The sequence below is a fragment of the Gymnoscopelus microlampas genome (genome assembly GCF_963454915.1).
Source record: "Gymnoscopelus microlampas genome assembly, chromosome: 3".
In the NCBI taxonomy this organism is placed as follows: domain Eukaryota; kingdom Metazoa; phylum Chordata; class Actinopteri; order Myctophiformes; family Myctophidae; genus Gymnoscopelus; species Gymnoscopelus microlampas.
The window spans coordinates 11,400,552-11,415,804 of NC_139940.1; positions in this window are offsets into that span (position 1 = coordinate 11,400,552).

A 15,253-nucleotide genomic window follows, 5' to 3' on the forward strand; every position below is an offset into this window, starting at 1 on the left:
TCCCCATCTCTCTCTCCCCATTTCCTACAGACTATTGTATACTATCTAATAAAGGCAGAAAAGGGTTCAAAAACGTATCTTTAAAAAAAAGAAAGTATAGTGCAGTTAAATTCCTGGATCAGTGAAGCTGTAGAGTAGCCTGACACTTTTTTTGTTAATGGGCACGGCTAGCGAACCAGGGGCTGAAGCTAGGCTTACCATAGAGTAATTAACCACTTAACCACTTAAGGCCTATATACATAGCCAATCTGTAAATCTGCTATTGTCTCTATTTTTTAAAATGTAGAAATGTATTTTATCCAACCCCCCCCCTTTTCTTTTGCCTATAATGACATCCCCAAAATAGGGATCAGGGTTTAACCCATTTTGGACCAGTGTCGGCTACACGGTTATAACATAAACATAATTATGATCGGCTATATTATTATATTAGGCTATTAACATTATGCAAGCTGTACATTTACCATGGTTACGTCAAAAAGAAGACAGACAGATCTATATCTCTCTGTCTGTCTGTCTGTCTGTCTGTCTGTCTGTCTGTCTGTCTGTCTGTCTGTCTGTCTGTCTGTCTGTCTGTCTGTCGGACGGACGGACGGACGGACGGGCAGATATAGGCCTATACGTGATTCTCTTCTTTTCATTTAGACATGCGTTTTTTCATCCTAAATGTGTGTTATATTTATATTATTTAGTTGCAGCATGAAAAATGTATAGCAATATTACGGAATAGGAAAACAGAAAAAAATCTACCTATAGAATTCGAACTTGGAAAGTTGAGTTGAGACTAGCCAGGTTCACATGATATGGTGCCATGTACCCCAGGTTTATCGGCGTGTTCAACTCTCACATGTACATAAACGTTCAGATTTCAAATATAAAGTGCTTACCCCCGAGCCACGGATGTTACAAGGCGATCCGGACCGCGATAAGTACCCGTATCTCCCGTATTGTTCTATAAAAAGTATTTTAATCCCATCGCCGGCCATTTTCTTTTTTCTTTTTCTTTTTTTTGTAATGTATCAGAGTGCAATACACCTCCCAACCATTAGTGTCGCATGGTTGAAAGTATTGGAGACAATTTGGAGAAAATGGCCGGCGATCGGATTAAAATGCTTTTTATTTAACATTACGAGAGATAAGGGTACTTATCGTGGTCCGGATCGTGAGGTAACATCCGTGGCTCGGGGGTAAGCACTTTATATTTGAAATTTGAACGTTTATGTACATGTGAGAGTTGGCAATGTAAAAAAAAATAGAACACGCCAATAAACCGGGGGGACATGGCACCATGACTGTCTGACAGTCCGGCTTTCCGACATGTCGGCAATTCCACATGTCGCCATTTCGACATGTCATCACTTAGACATATTCTAACTGTCAGAGTGGATATACTTTCCATAGTTTTCAAACGAGCCACCATCCCGACTTGACTTTGGCCAAGGGTGAGACCGCCGTTGGGGCTGTAGTATATGATACACATTTATGGACTTATAGAGCCAATCTGAACACACACACAGAGATAACTTTGGATACTGAATGGTCTACAGCACATTCCAGAGAACACTAGATGTCCAGTTCAAAGGATGCTTCCCAGAGGGCATCTGACCTTAGCTGACCTTTAGGGTCTTGGGGTGTTGTTCTTCTGCACAATGGACACACACAGAAGAAGAGATGTAGCACACACACCTAGCTCCGTGCACATCCAATGTATGCAAGTACCCACACACACATGTGAAGTCTGCATATAAATACTCTGAGGACAAAGAAACAGCCCCTTCTTCCCCTTCTTCCCCTTCTTCCCCTTCTTCCCCTTCTTGCCCTTGCCTTGCCCTTCTTTTTCTTGCTCTGTTCTGTTCCGGCCACACCATGTAGCAGCAAGGCTGACATGTGCTCCTGTGCTCTGTACTCTGTTTTGTCCAATAAATCGACTTGAGGAACATTACTGGTCTGGACCTTTCAACTTCTTCTCCTTATTGTAATAAACTACAATTGGCGAACCAGCAATATACAATACTTTGGCGAACCAGCCAGGACGTGTAAATGGTTTGGTCTTTTTTAGACAACAGTGCTGGACACTGGAGTGTCTGTGACCGTTCCACACGAGAAGAACTTGAGAAGAGGAGTACAAGCTGTGATTTTCTTTTGGGAAGAAGATTTTTTTGAAAGAACATCCGGACCAGAAGCAGACCATCTTCCTACACAGATGCAGATCCACCAGAGGAGCAGGCTATGGGAAATTGACAAGAACTGATTTTCAACTGATCTACGATGGAACCTCACAGCACCAACCCTGTGATGACACTAGAACTCAGCCTCACAGCATCAACCCCTGTGACGACATGGAAGAAGAGAAGTAAAAAGACGGTTACAGGAAACTTCAGAGTAGTATGGACAGAGGACAGCAGCATGTTAGCTTGCTAGCTGCACAGACAGCTGCAGCAAGGAACCAGGGGATGCAACCAGGGAACAGCACTCAGCACTGAGGGGCACAGATGGCCCCCACCCATTCTTTGCCTATGCCACAGGATCCATCTCTCCTCCGTGTGACTGGACTTTGAGTTTGTGGACTGGATGGAAGGTTTAACATGTTTCAATGTTTGTCTGTCTTTTCAACAGGTTGTTTGTTGATGTTATATGTTTGTTGATATTTAGCTGACTAAATTGAAATGAGGAGTATGAGAGGAAAGTTGACATGTGGAATAAAAAGAGTCAACAAGGTATTTGCCACGAATGTGAAGATTATTTGTTTTTATGGCCTAACCTCTGGCATTTTAACATTTCAATTGAGCGGGTCCGGCAGAGGTTCGGAAGCTCTTGGCCTTGGAAAACAGAGATTTAAAGTACAAACAGATGTATTATCTTACATATCCTAAATTTGAAGATTGGGGAGAGTTTTTACACACAAACCAGCAGATCTATTGTTCTGTAAGTGAGTGAAGACGCAGCTGTATCAACTAGTGTTTTGTTGTTGAATGTATGTTGGTTATATGTTTGTGATAATGGTGATTTAAACTGCGGAGTGTTTGGCTGCCGTTTTATTGCAGTGTTGTAAAGGATTTTGTTTCACTCTCTGGTCTCTTGTATCAAATGTGGAGTTTTTTATTTTCGTTGAGCTACTGGGAACTGTTGAGTTGCGGCCGAGGGCTGCTACTTATTCACTGAAAACTGTGGTTTTCCGTGAGATTGTGATGTTGTGAATATGTTTAACATTTTTTCCTAGAGTTTAAGGAACAGAGAGACCTGCACACTGATTGGAAGGGGAATGCATTTTGATGCGACGTGAGCATCCTATGTATTTTCTGTGAATAAGATTTTCTGAGTTGTTTTATTTTTAAGCTTGTTTTATTGGGAAATAAGTTCCAGTGTTGCCGGTTATCGTCAGACGAGCGTCATGTGATCCATGGCTACGCAGTGATCGTAAGCCGACACGTTTCTAAATACTGATATTCTTGCATGATTTGTGGAACAGTTTGTCTATTTTTATTTTTAAATTGAATGTGAATCACCTTATGACAATACTGTGTAATCTCAATGCCTGTTTTTATGTTTGTCTGATTGTGTCACAGTAATTTGTCTATCAAGGGGGGCCTATGAGAAGGTGTGGTGTGATGAGTTCTGTCTTTTTGAGGAGTATGTTTTTGAATTATGGTTTTCTTACTTGTGTTTGATTTTCTTCGTTGTACCCTTGTTTACGAAGGACCAATAGGGCCCTCCGTAGGGGGGAATGTAGTATATGATACACATTTATGGACTTATAGAGCCAATCTGAACACACACACAGAGATAACTTTGGATACTGAATGGTCTACAGCACATTCCAGAGAACACTAGATGTCCAGTTCAAAGGATGCTTCCCAGAGGGCATCTGACCTTAGCTGACCTTTAGGGTCTTGGGGTGTTGTTCTTCTGCACAATGGACACACACAGAAGAAGAGATGTAGCACACACACCTAGCTCCGTGCACATCCAATGTATGCAAGTACCCACACACACATGTGAAGTCTGCATATAAATACTCTGAGGACAAAGAAACAGCCCCTTCTTCCCCTTCTTCCCCTTCTTCCCCTTCTTCCCCTTCTTGCCCTTGCCTTGCCCTTCTTTTTCTTGCTCTGTTCTGTTCCGGCCACACCATGTAGCAGCAAGGCTGACATGTGCTCCTGTGCTCTGTACTCTGTTTTGTCCAATAAATCGACTTGAGGAACATTACTGGTCTGGACCTTTCAACTTCTTCTCCTTATTGTAATAAACTACAATTGGCGAACCAGCAATATACAATAGGGCCGTCAGCAGCGAAGTTGGGACCTCCATCCACCCTGCGCCATATACCGAGGTGTTCCTCAGCACGAGTGATGCGCGGGCTGACCCGTTGCCCGCGGGTTGGACCGCGGGGCGAGCGGGAGAGTCAAGAGATCAGAGGCAATTATCGTGGGGCGGGATGGTGCGGGCTGCGCAAAGACGCAAAAAAAATAAATAAAAGAAAAAGCATTTGATACCTTCTCTCTCTCCCATTGTTATCTCACTCTCCTATCTCCTACTCTCCAGTTCTTTCCTCCTGGCTGGAATCATCTGGGCTTATGTTAAATGTGTTGCTTATTTGAACAATGATGCACAGCTGCCTTTAATGTAGCCTAATAATATCCCCACTGCAACTTTAGTTTATATTGGAGTGTCCCTTGTAGTGCTGTTGTAGTAGGACTGGACACACTCACAGTGTTGCCAACTTAACGATTTTGTCGCTAGATTTAACTTCTTTCCAGACCCCCCCAGCGACTTATTTAGTGAAAAGCTTCTAGCGACAAATCTAGTTACTTTTTTCTGGCCCAAGGGGTCACTCATAATAATTGTAGCATCATATTTTGCGCATTCGGACAGAACAGTTGAGATTTCATTAGACCACATCTCTGGCAATTGTACTTGAATTCTTATAATTTTAATGTGTATATGGTCTGTCAAGTTTATATTTTCATTTGGTATCAGTCATGAATTTATTAGATTTTATATCAAGCCGGATTTTTCCACGTGCGTAATTACGCACGCAAGTGCATGCTGTAACATAATAATACACAACGTGTACTGTACATGTAGGCCTAGTAGGCTATAGCTCACTGCAGTAAACATTTTTGGAGGTCTTATTAGGGACCCCCAAACTCCAAGCTCCACCTTAGCGCCACTAATGGAGCGGTTTCAGAAAAGAAAAATAAAAAATAAAAAAATAAAAATCAACAAATAGCAGATCTACAAGCTCACAACAACTGTTATTGTGAGCTTGTAGATCTGCTATTTTCAAATAGCGTATGTATGTTAGTGGTTCATAATATAATAATTTATATCTGCGAAGTGTAGGATTATTATAATAATAATTATTATTATATTATAATTGAAGTAAGCGCATCGGTTAGTGTGAGTGAGTGCATTCCCATGGCCCGGGTATGTCTGTCTGTCTGTCTGTCTGTCTGTCTGTCTGTCTGTCTGTCTGTCTGTCTGTCTGTCTGCCTGCCTGCCTGCCTGCCTGCCTGCCTGCCTGCCTGCCTGCCTGCCTGCCTGCCTGCCTGCCTGCCTGCCTGCCTGCCTGCCTGTCTGTCTGTCTGTATTCTTTATTAACAATGATTATTAACACCAGTTTACCAGTGCCCAGTCTTCCTGGTGCCCAAATTTCCCTAGCGCCCACTCATATCCACCCATAAGTGCCCACTCTTCCAAGTACCCACATGTCCCTAATGCCCACTCGTCCAAGGTGCCCAGTTATCCCTAGTGCCCAGAATCTTTCCACCTATACCAGAATAAACCATGGGCCTATTTAGCCCATGCTGCTCATCCCAGCCTGGGTGCACAGTAGGCAAAATTCAGAGCTCTCCTTCTCTCGTAATTCCCCACAAATCTGATATTCTAATTTTACTATAGTGTCAATTCCATTGCCCATCATGGGCAGAGCAGAGGGCATACGATTGCACTGGTGATCAAGCTTTACCTTGATCATTGATTGAGGTGATTGAGATGACATCATGACATCATGATTTCTCCATGAGTCACTGTCTTTTACAACTTTGCTTTCGAGGAAAAACAAACAAACAAATATAGCTGCAAGCAGCGATAATACGGGGCCAGTGAATAGAGAGAGAGAGAGACATGGAAACGGAATAGATTGAAGAGAGAGAGAGTTTTGACAACAATACTTTTGAATAAGCATTTCATGTTATCTTTAACATGAAATACTCTCAAATTAGCATTTCATGTTATCTTTAACAATTGCACATGCATTATTTGATGCAGTTATGTTTTGTGCAATGCAATTGAAAAGTGGAATGACCCACCCACAGACAGACAGACAAAAAGCAAAGTGCAATAATAGCACAATAAGACATGGAAAGGGAATAGATTGAAATTGAGACAAAGCAAATGATTCCAACAGGCGAATATTCTTTTCAGCCCAACCCAGCTGAGGTGGTCATATATAGGACGCAGGGGGGCAATCCCAGGTGAAAAACCTCATCCATTGACATCTCAACCTATTGCCATTGACAGGAATCAAACTCTCGACCTTTGGATTCACAGGCTGAGACACTACCTATAGGGCTATAGCTTTGTCCAGGCTGAGGTCATCTGTTGAAGATAAAAGTGAACCAGTGAAAGCAGCCGATCTACAAGCTCAGAAACATGTTGCTATCTGAAAAGTTTTGAGATTGTAGATCGGTTATTTTCACAATGAAGTTTGTCATACATTGCAAAAACATACTCTCTCCAAGAAGCATTTCATCATTACCTTTAACAGTTGCACATGTATTCAATGATACAGTCATGTTGTTTGCAATTCAACTTAAATTAAGTCTGCATCAAGTGAGGCTTGAACTGGCGACCCTGAGATTGTGAGGCCTTCATTTAAGGGAGACGCCATTGGCCCAACAGATAAGTAACTGTGAAAAAGGAGATGACACAGATGATACAGTTTCACGCAAATAGCTGAAAAATCCTGGGTTTAAGTGTTTTTCAAACTGCTCAAAATTGCGGACAATCTAAGGGCGGAGCTTACTGGTCAAAGCGATAGATGTGTTCCTCATGAGTCAAGGCACATGCATGTGTAAGCAAGTTTCACGACTTTCGGCCAAACGAGGCATGACTTATGCCTGTTTAAAGTCTGCCTTTTCAAAAAATTACTATAGCGCCCCCTTTTGGCCAATTGGAGTGAGATTGGTTTCAGTGATATTTGGAATGACCCTGTACATTTCTGCCAAGTTTCAAAGAAATGTGAGTCTGCATGTATGTTTTAGGCACAGATGAATAATTTTCATAAAACTGTAATAGTTAAAATCTATCTCCTCCTGGGATTTTTGAGCAATCTGCACGAAACATTTTACACATGAACTTTGGACCACTGCCTACAAAAAATTCCAACGGATTTTCCATAAGTGAAAAAATGCAGAAGTTAGGAGCCAATGACTGTTTTTCATATAATTCAAAATGGTGGGCGATCTAAAGGTCAGAGGTCAAAAGTCAGACCACGAAAGTTGTCGGGCATGAAGAGACGCATGTGTGTATCGAAGTTTCATGGTTGTAGGTCAAACAGGGCATGAGTTGTACCTGTTCAAAGTTGGCACTTTCAATTGAGTGCTATAGCGCCACCCTTTGACGAATGAGTGTGAGAATTATTTCTTGGTAGTTTTTCATGACCATCTACCATATGGCCGAGTTTCGTAAAAAGCGTATGCACGGTTAAGCCAGAACTGGCAAAAACAAGTATTTTTCAAACTGCTCAAAATTGCGGAAAATCTAAGGGCGGAGCTTAATGGTCAAATCGATACGTGTGTTCCTCATGAGTCAAGGCACATGCATGTGTAAGCAAGTTTCACGACTTTCGGCCAAACGAGGCATGACTTATGCCTGTTTAAAGTCTGCCTTTTCAAAAAATTGCTATAGCGCCCCCTTTTGGCCAATTGGAGTAAGATTGGTTTCAGTGATATTTGGAATGACCCTGTACATTTCTGCAAAGTTTCAAAGAAATGTGAGTCTGCATGTATGTTTTAGGCACAGATGAATAATTTTCATAAAACTGTAATAGTTAAAATCTATCTCCTCCTGGGATTTTTGAGCAATCTGCACGAAACGTTTCACACTTGAACTTTGGACCACTTTCTACAAAAAATTCCAACGGATTTTCCATAAGTGAAAAAATGCAGAAGTTAGGAGCCAATGACTGTTTTTCATATAATTCAAAATGGTGGGAGATCTAAAGGTCAGAGGTCAAAAGTCAGAGTGTGAAAGTTGTTCAGCATGAGGAGACGCATATGTGTATCCAAGTTTCATGGCTGTAGGTCAAACAGGGCATGAGTTGTACCTGTTCAAAGTTGGCATTTTTCAATTGAGTGCTATAGCGCCACCTTTTGACGAATGAGTGTGAGAATTATTTCTTGATCGTTTTTCATGACCATCTACCATATGGCCGAGTTTCGTAAAAAGCGACTGCACGGTTCAGCCAGAACTGCGAAAAGTGGCAGAAGAAGTGACAGAATACTGCCAATAACAATACGGTTCCAGAGCAGAGCTCTGGCCCCGTAATTAAATAGGTGTGGATGGCTTCAGTCAATGAATCAACAACGGTCGTTAGCTCCCCACTGGGAGATCAGACAAACTTGATGGCCCATTCTCGCACACATCAAAGGTGGTTAGGATCAAAGGCACTTAGTTTGTAGACAGACGCACAAGGCATGTGCATCATCTACATAAGATAGGTTAAACGTGCTTTTATGGATAGAGAGAGAGAGAGAGAGAGAGAGAGAGAGAGAGAGAGAGAGAGAGAGAGAGAGAGAGAGAGAGAGAGAGAACCAAAACATTCTGGGCACTTATGGGTGGATAAGACAGACAGACAGATATAGATCTGTCTGTCTTCTTTTTGACGTAACCATGGTAAATATACAGCTTGCATAATGTTAATAGCCTAATATAATAATATAGCCGATCATAATTATGTTTATGTTATAACCGTGTAGCCGACAGTAGCCTATAATATATTTATATTATCTATCTATCTATCTATCTATCTATCTATCTATCTATCTATCTATCTATCTATCTATCTATCTATCTATCTATCTATCTATCTATCTATATGTCCATCTGTCTAACATTGATGTAGCCATAGTAATGTTATAATCATAGCCTACGGTATAATACAATTATATTTAATTATATATAAATATATATATACACAGACAAACACACACTTTTATTTTTAAGTCCTAAATCTACTTCCGCTTCTGGTCTAGTCTTTACAGTATCTTTGATATTAAGATCGAGAAATGAAAGAATGAAAAAGCAAAACCCTGTTTTGTTACATTTCATTTTTTATTTTTTATTTTTTATTGAAGAATGAAAAAATGACCCGAAACGAACGTAACTCAGTGGCGTGCACAGACATTTTGAGGGGCAGGTGCTCAAGTAAATTATACTTTTTTTGTGTTTACTTGGTCTGCTCTTTTTCCCCTCTACACCTATACCTCTTTGCCAAAAATAGCCGATCTACAAGCCCTCAACGCCTCGCAGCGCGAGGCGTTGAGGGCTTGTAGATCTGCTATTTTTGGCTAAAGTTCTCCTCAGAAAAGGGATGCTAGGTTTCGAGTGGTTATGGTAAAAAGAAAAATCATATCACATAAAGATTTGGCGGACCCCCTGTAGTAACTCTGAGGACCCCCTAGGGGTCCTGGACCCCCTGTTGAAGACCCCTGCTGTAAACTGGAAAAAAAAAAAACTTTTCCCCCCTTTTTTTCAAAAGGGCACTTCTGGTCAAGAGGGCAAAGGGCAGGTCCTCTAGCACCACCTAGAGTCTATCTGTGCACGTCCCTGGCCACCCACAGAGGAGCAGTTAGGAACTCAGTGCCTATCTCATGGACACAATCACATTGCCAGGCCCAGGATTTGAACCCAGGGCTTTCTGTTTACAAGACAGGCTCTCTACCCATTCAACTATGGCCACTCCTTTGAACAACACAGTGGTTTTCAAATTCTTCATATCAAGGACCCCCAAATTGTATTTTGCTGCGGACCCTCATCTGAAGAGATTTTATGCCAGGGGGCCCCCAAAGAAAGTACTTTCAAAAGTATTAAAACTTTGTCACAATTATTTCAAGATTGTTTTGATTGATTGAATACTTTATTAACAGTTTGCAAAAAGCACAGAGGTACAGTTATACAATGAATTAAACATGTAGATCTGCTATTTGTAGGATTTGAACCCAGGACCTTTTGCCATTATGTAGAGAGAATCCGAACTCAATTAACTATTGTACTTGGATGGATTCCTCACAATAAAGCCAGAGGCTTGTTTCCATTGTGCTCCATAAACATTCAAACACCTAGAGATTCTAGACAAGCAACAGCACAATATACCAAAACAAAAATCTGTATTTTGTTTGTATCGTTGTTAGTAGTCACTTAAAGCAGAACACAAACTGGTCTGGATGAGCAGGCAGCATGGTAGCTCAGCTCACTGTGCTGAACATTGTCTACATGATCCAAAAGTCGTGGGTTCAAATCCTCCTGCTCCTTTACTCTGAAGCATGTTTTGAAGACTTAACATCCAGGAACTACACTTTAAAAGTACTAAAAGAAAGGATGTGTAAATGTGTGGTGGTGCTGTAGGGCAGTGGAGTTGGTGAACACCTCTGTAGTCCAGGGGCCAACACTGATATTTTCACAAATTGGTACCACCTAAGGTGACCGTAAAGTTTTTGTATTTTTGTCTTCCTACATGTCTCTAGTTTATATCTTGGTATGATAACCCTTCCAATCTTGTAGCTTAATGGCAGTTATCACTACCTACTGGCTAATGTATCCGGTAGGAGACACAAAGTAGAATCTTTGTGTCTCCTACACCCGGGCATCAAATTATTGCGACAAAAAACAAAATATATCCATGTATTCAAGGCTTCATGGGGTGTGCAATTGATAACTTCTCAGATTTTTGGTGTTTGCAAAAAGACTGCTTTCCATAAGCTTGTAAAAGTTTACCCTCCTTCGGTCTAGGGTGGTCATAGCTGAATGGGTAGAGAGTCCCCCTGGGAAACTTAAAGAGGAGTTCACCCAAAAAATGATTTATTTTCTATCAATTGCACACCCCATGAAGCCTTGAATACATGGATATATTTTGTTTTTTGTCACAATAATTTGATGCCCGGGTGTAGGAGACACAAAGATTCTACTTTGTGTCTCCTACCGGATACATTAGCCGGTAGGTAGTGATAACTGCCATTAAGCTACAAGATTGGAAGGGTTATCATACCAAGATATAAACTAGAGACATGTAGGAAGACAAAAATACAAAAACTTTACGGTCACCTTAGGTGGTACCAAAATATGGCTTGGCCCCTGGACTACTGTGGTATCTGCAAACAGGGCCACAGGTTCAAGTCCAGCCTAGGCATTGAAGCCAATACTCGTTTCTGGGTGCTGCTGTGTCTGCTGCCCACTGTTCTTCTCAAACTAAGCTTGTTTATTCACACTTGTGATTTATTGAATATTGCTACCCACTGTTAAATTATTGGAATGCTGCCAGCCCAGTAGGTAGCGCTCACTAACACAGGGGTCCTTGTGCCTTGAAAAACAAGACCCCAGTTACCTTCCACTAATAACATGAAGAACATAAACGCACACACACACACACACACACACGCACACACGCGCACACACGCGCGCGCGCACACACACACACACACACACACACACACACACACACACACACACACACACACACACACACACACACACACACACACACACACACACACACACAGTTACCTTCCACTAATCACACACACACACACACACACACACACACACGCACACACACACACACACCATTAGTCAATCATCATTATGTTGATTGACTGGATGTGAGCAGTGCTTATTAGATATAAATAGAAGGCAGGTGAGAGATGCCAGGGTGGATCACTTCAGAATGGAACCTGTCCCCCCCTGCTGCAGGTAAATACAAACTGTTTGAATGATATGAAAATTACATCTTTTTAGCCTGACTATTTAACATTATTGTTTAAGAATTGGGTTTATAGCCTAAACTATAGCCTACAACTAAACTACAACTACTAAAACCAACTCAGTCAGTTGTTTTCAAACCTTCCATATCAAGGACTCTCCTATGACAGGGACCCTGTAAGGCTACAAGATGTGTGTTGTATTACAAACAATATTATTAACACAAATCTTGTATGTGGGTCCCTGGCACATGTTTTCAGATGGGATCTGTGGCCAAATACGAATGACTTTGGGGGGGTCCTTGACATGTAAATGTTTGTGAACTACTACCTGTCTTTAGTAATTTCTGAAACCAGATCAGACTATAAGCACGGTAGTGAAGACATCCAAAATGTGACCCTGTAGGCCTACACCTGTGGTTCTCAAACTTTCATGTCAAGGACCCCCAAAATTAAATGTATTTGGCCCCATCTCAAATATTTGGGGGTATTCGGTGCTGGCCTGAGCTTGTATATCTGCTATTTTTGAACAGCCAAAATATAAAGGGTTAAAATTATTGTGATGCTACATTAACACCCCGTGGGGGTCCCGGGACCCCCACACTGAGAACCAATGGCCTACACAACTGAACTGTTTTGTCTTCTTTCCAGAATCTGAAGTTGACCAGAAGAAGACATCTTGAGGACATGCAGGTGGCTGGAGTGACGAGGAAGATGCAGATGGAAACGGATAATCCGCTGTGACGATCTAGGTTTCTATATCTATGGCTGTTGCTGCAGCGTGTGCAGTGAAGATGGCTGGAAGGTAGGAACTATGACGCTGTTGCTGCAGCGTGTGCAGTGAAGATGGCAGAAAGGTAGGAACTATGATGCTGTTGCTGCAGCGTGTGCAGTGAAGATGGCAGAAAGGTAGGAACTATGATGCTGATGCTGCAGCGTGTGCAGTGAAGATGGCTGGAAGGTAGGAACTTTTTAAAATTCTTTGCTGCTGCTGGTTAGGGTTAGGGAGGTCACTTGTGTTGCGCCATTCGCGTCATAAAATGTGCCATTCGCAAAAGAACAAAAAGAAAACAATGGCCTACACAACTGAACTGTTTTGTCTTTCTTTCCAGAATCGGAAGTTGACCAGAAGAAGACATCTTGAGGACATGCAGGTGGCTGGAGTGACAGAGGAAGACGCAGATGGAAACGGATGATCCGCTGTGACGATCTAGGTTTCTATATCTATGGCTGTTGCTGCAGCGTGTGCAGTGAAGATGGCAGAAAGGTAGGAACGATGATGCTGTTGCTGCAGTGTGTGCAGTGAAGATGGCAGAAAGGTAGGAACTATGATGCTGTTGCTGCAGCGTGTGCAGTGAAGATGGCTGGAAGGTAGGAACTTTTTCAAATTCTTTGCTGCTCTTGGTTAGGGTTAGGGAGGTCACTTGTGTTGCGTCATAAAATGTGCCATTCGCAAAAGAAATCCGCCAACGCAAAACAAAAAGAAAACAATGGCCTACACAACTGAACTGTTTTGTCTTCTTTCCAGAATCTGAAGTTGACCAGAAGAAGACATCTTAAGGACATGCAGGTGGCTGGAGTGACGAGGAAGATGCAGATGGAAACGGATAATCCGCTGTGACGATCTAGGTTTCTATATCTATGGCTGTTGCTGCAGCGTGTGCAGTGAAGATGGCTGGAAGGTAGGAACTATGACGCTGTTGCTGCAGCGTGTGCAGTGAAGATGGCAGAAAGGTAGGAACTATGATGCTGTTGCTGCAGCGTGTGCAGTGAAGATGGCAGAAAGGTAGGAACTATGATGCTTTGCTGCAGCGTGTGCAGTGAAGATGGCAGAAAGGTAGGAACTATGATGCTGATGCTGCAGCGTGTGCAGTGAAGATGGCTGGAAGGTAGGAACTTTTTAAAATTCTTTGCTGCTGCTGGTTAGGGTTAGGGAGGTCACTTGTGTTGCGCCATTCGTGTCATAAAATGTGCCATTCGCAAAAGAACAAAAAGAAAACAATGGCCTACACAACTGAACTGTTTTGTCTTTCTTTCCAGAATCGGAAGTTGACCAGAAGAAGACATCTTGAGGACATGCAGGTGGCTGGAGTGACAGAGGAAGACGCAGATGGAAACGGATGATCCGCTGTGACGATCTAGGTTTCTATATCTATGGCTGTTGCTGCAGCGTGTGCAGTGAAGATGGCAGAAAGGTAGGAACGATGATGCTGTTGCTGCAGTGTGTGTGCAGTGAAGATGGCAGAAAGGTAGGAACTATGATGCTGTTGCTGCAGCGTGTGCAGTGAAGATGGCTGGAAGGTAGGAACTTTTTCAAATTCTTTGCTGCTCTTGGTTAGGGTTAGGGAGGTCACTTGTGTTGCGTCATAAAATGTGCCATTCGCAAAAGAAATCCGCCAACGCAAAACAAAAAGAAAACAATGGCCTACACAACTGAACTGTTTTGTCTTTCTTTCCAGAATCTGAAGTTGACCAGAAGAAGACATCTTGAGGACATGCAGGTGGCTGGAGTGACAGAAGAAGACGCAGATGGAAACGGATGATCCGCTGTGACGATCTAGGTTTCTATATCTATGGCTGTTGCTGCAGCGTGTCCAGTGAAGATGGCAGAAAGGTAGGAGCTATGATGCTGTTGCTGCAGCGTGTGCAGTGAAGATGGCTGGAAGGTAGGAACTTTTTTTAATTCTTTACTGCTGCTGGTTAGGGTGCTGCTGGTTAGGGAGGTCACTTGCGTTGCGCCATTCGCGTCATAAAATGCGTCATTCGCGTCATAAAAAAAACAAACGCAAAAAAACCAAAATAAGGCGCTGGTCTGGTTCTCCTGGTTTTACTAGGACAGGGTTCGATTCCCTGTGGCGCCCTGCTCATGGTTTGCGTTGCATTTACATTTCCCTGGTTTATTAGCACTTGATTGGTTACATTGTTATGGGGGGGCAGCAGTGTTAAAATGTGTCATAGGAGGGGGGAGGTACAGGTTGAAATGAATATGCATTACTGCATGCATTTTATTTTTTTCTAATCAGTTCACCAATCCTCTCCCATCACCTGCAAGAAATGCACTGCACCTTCCATCACCATGTCCTGAGATACTGTGTTCAGAATGTTTTGTCCCTGTTGGCTTTTGTGACCCAGGACAAATTCATGTTATAAATCATCTGAATTCACCAGTGGTGTAAAATAACTAAGTACATTTTTGAGGTACAATTGTCTATACTATTACTTGTACTCCAGTACATCTCGGAGGCAAACTACAATTATTTCAAAACTTTAGTTAC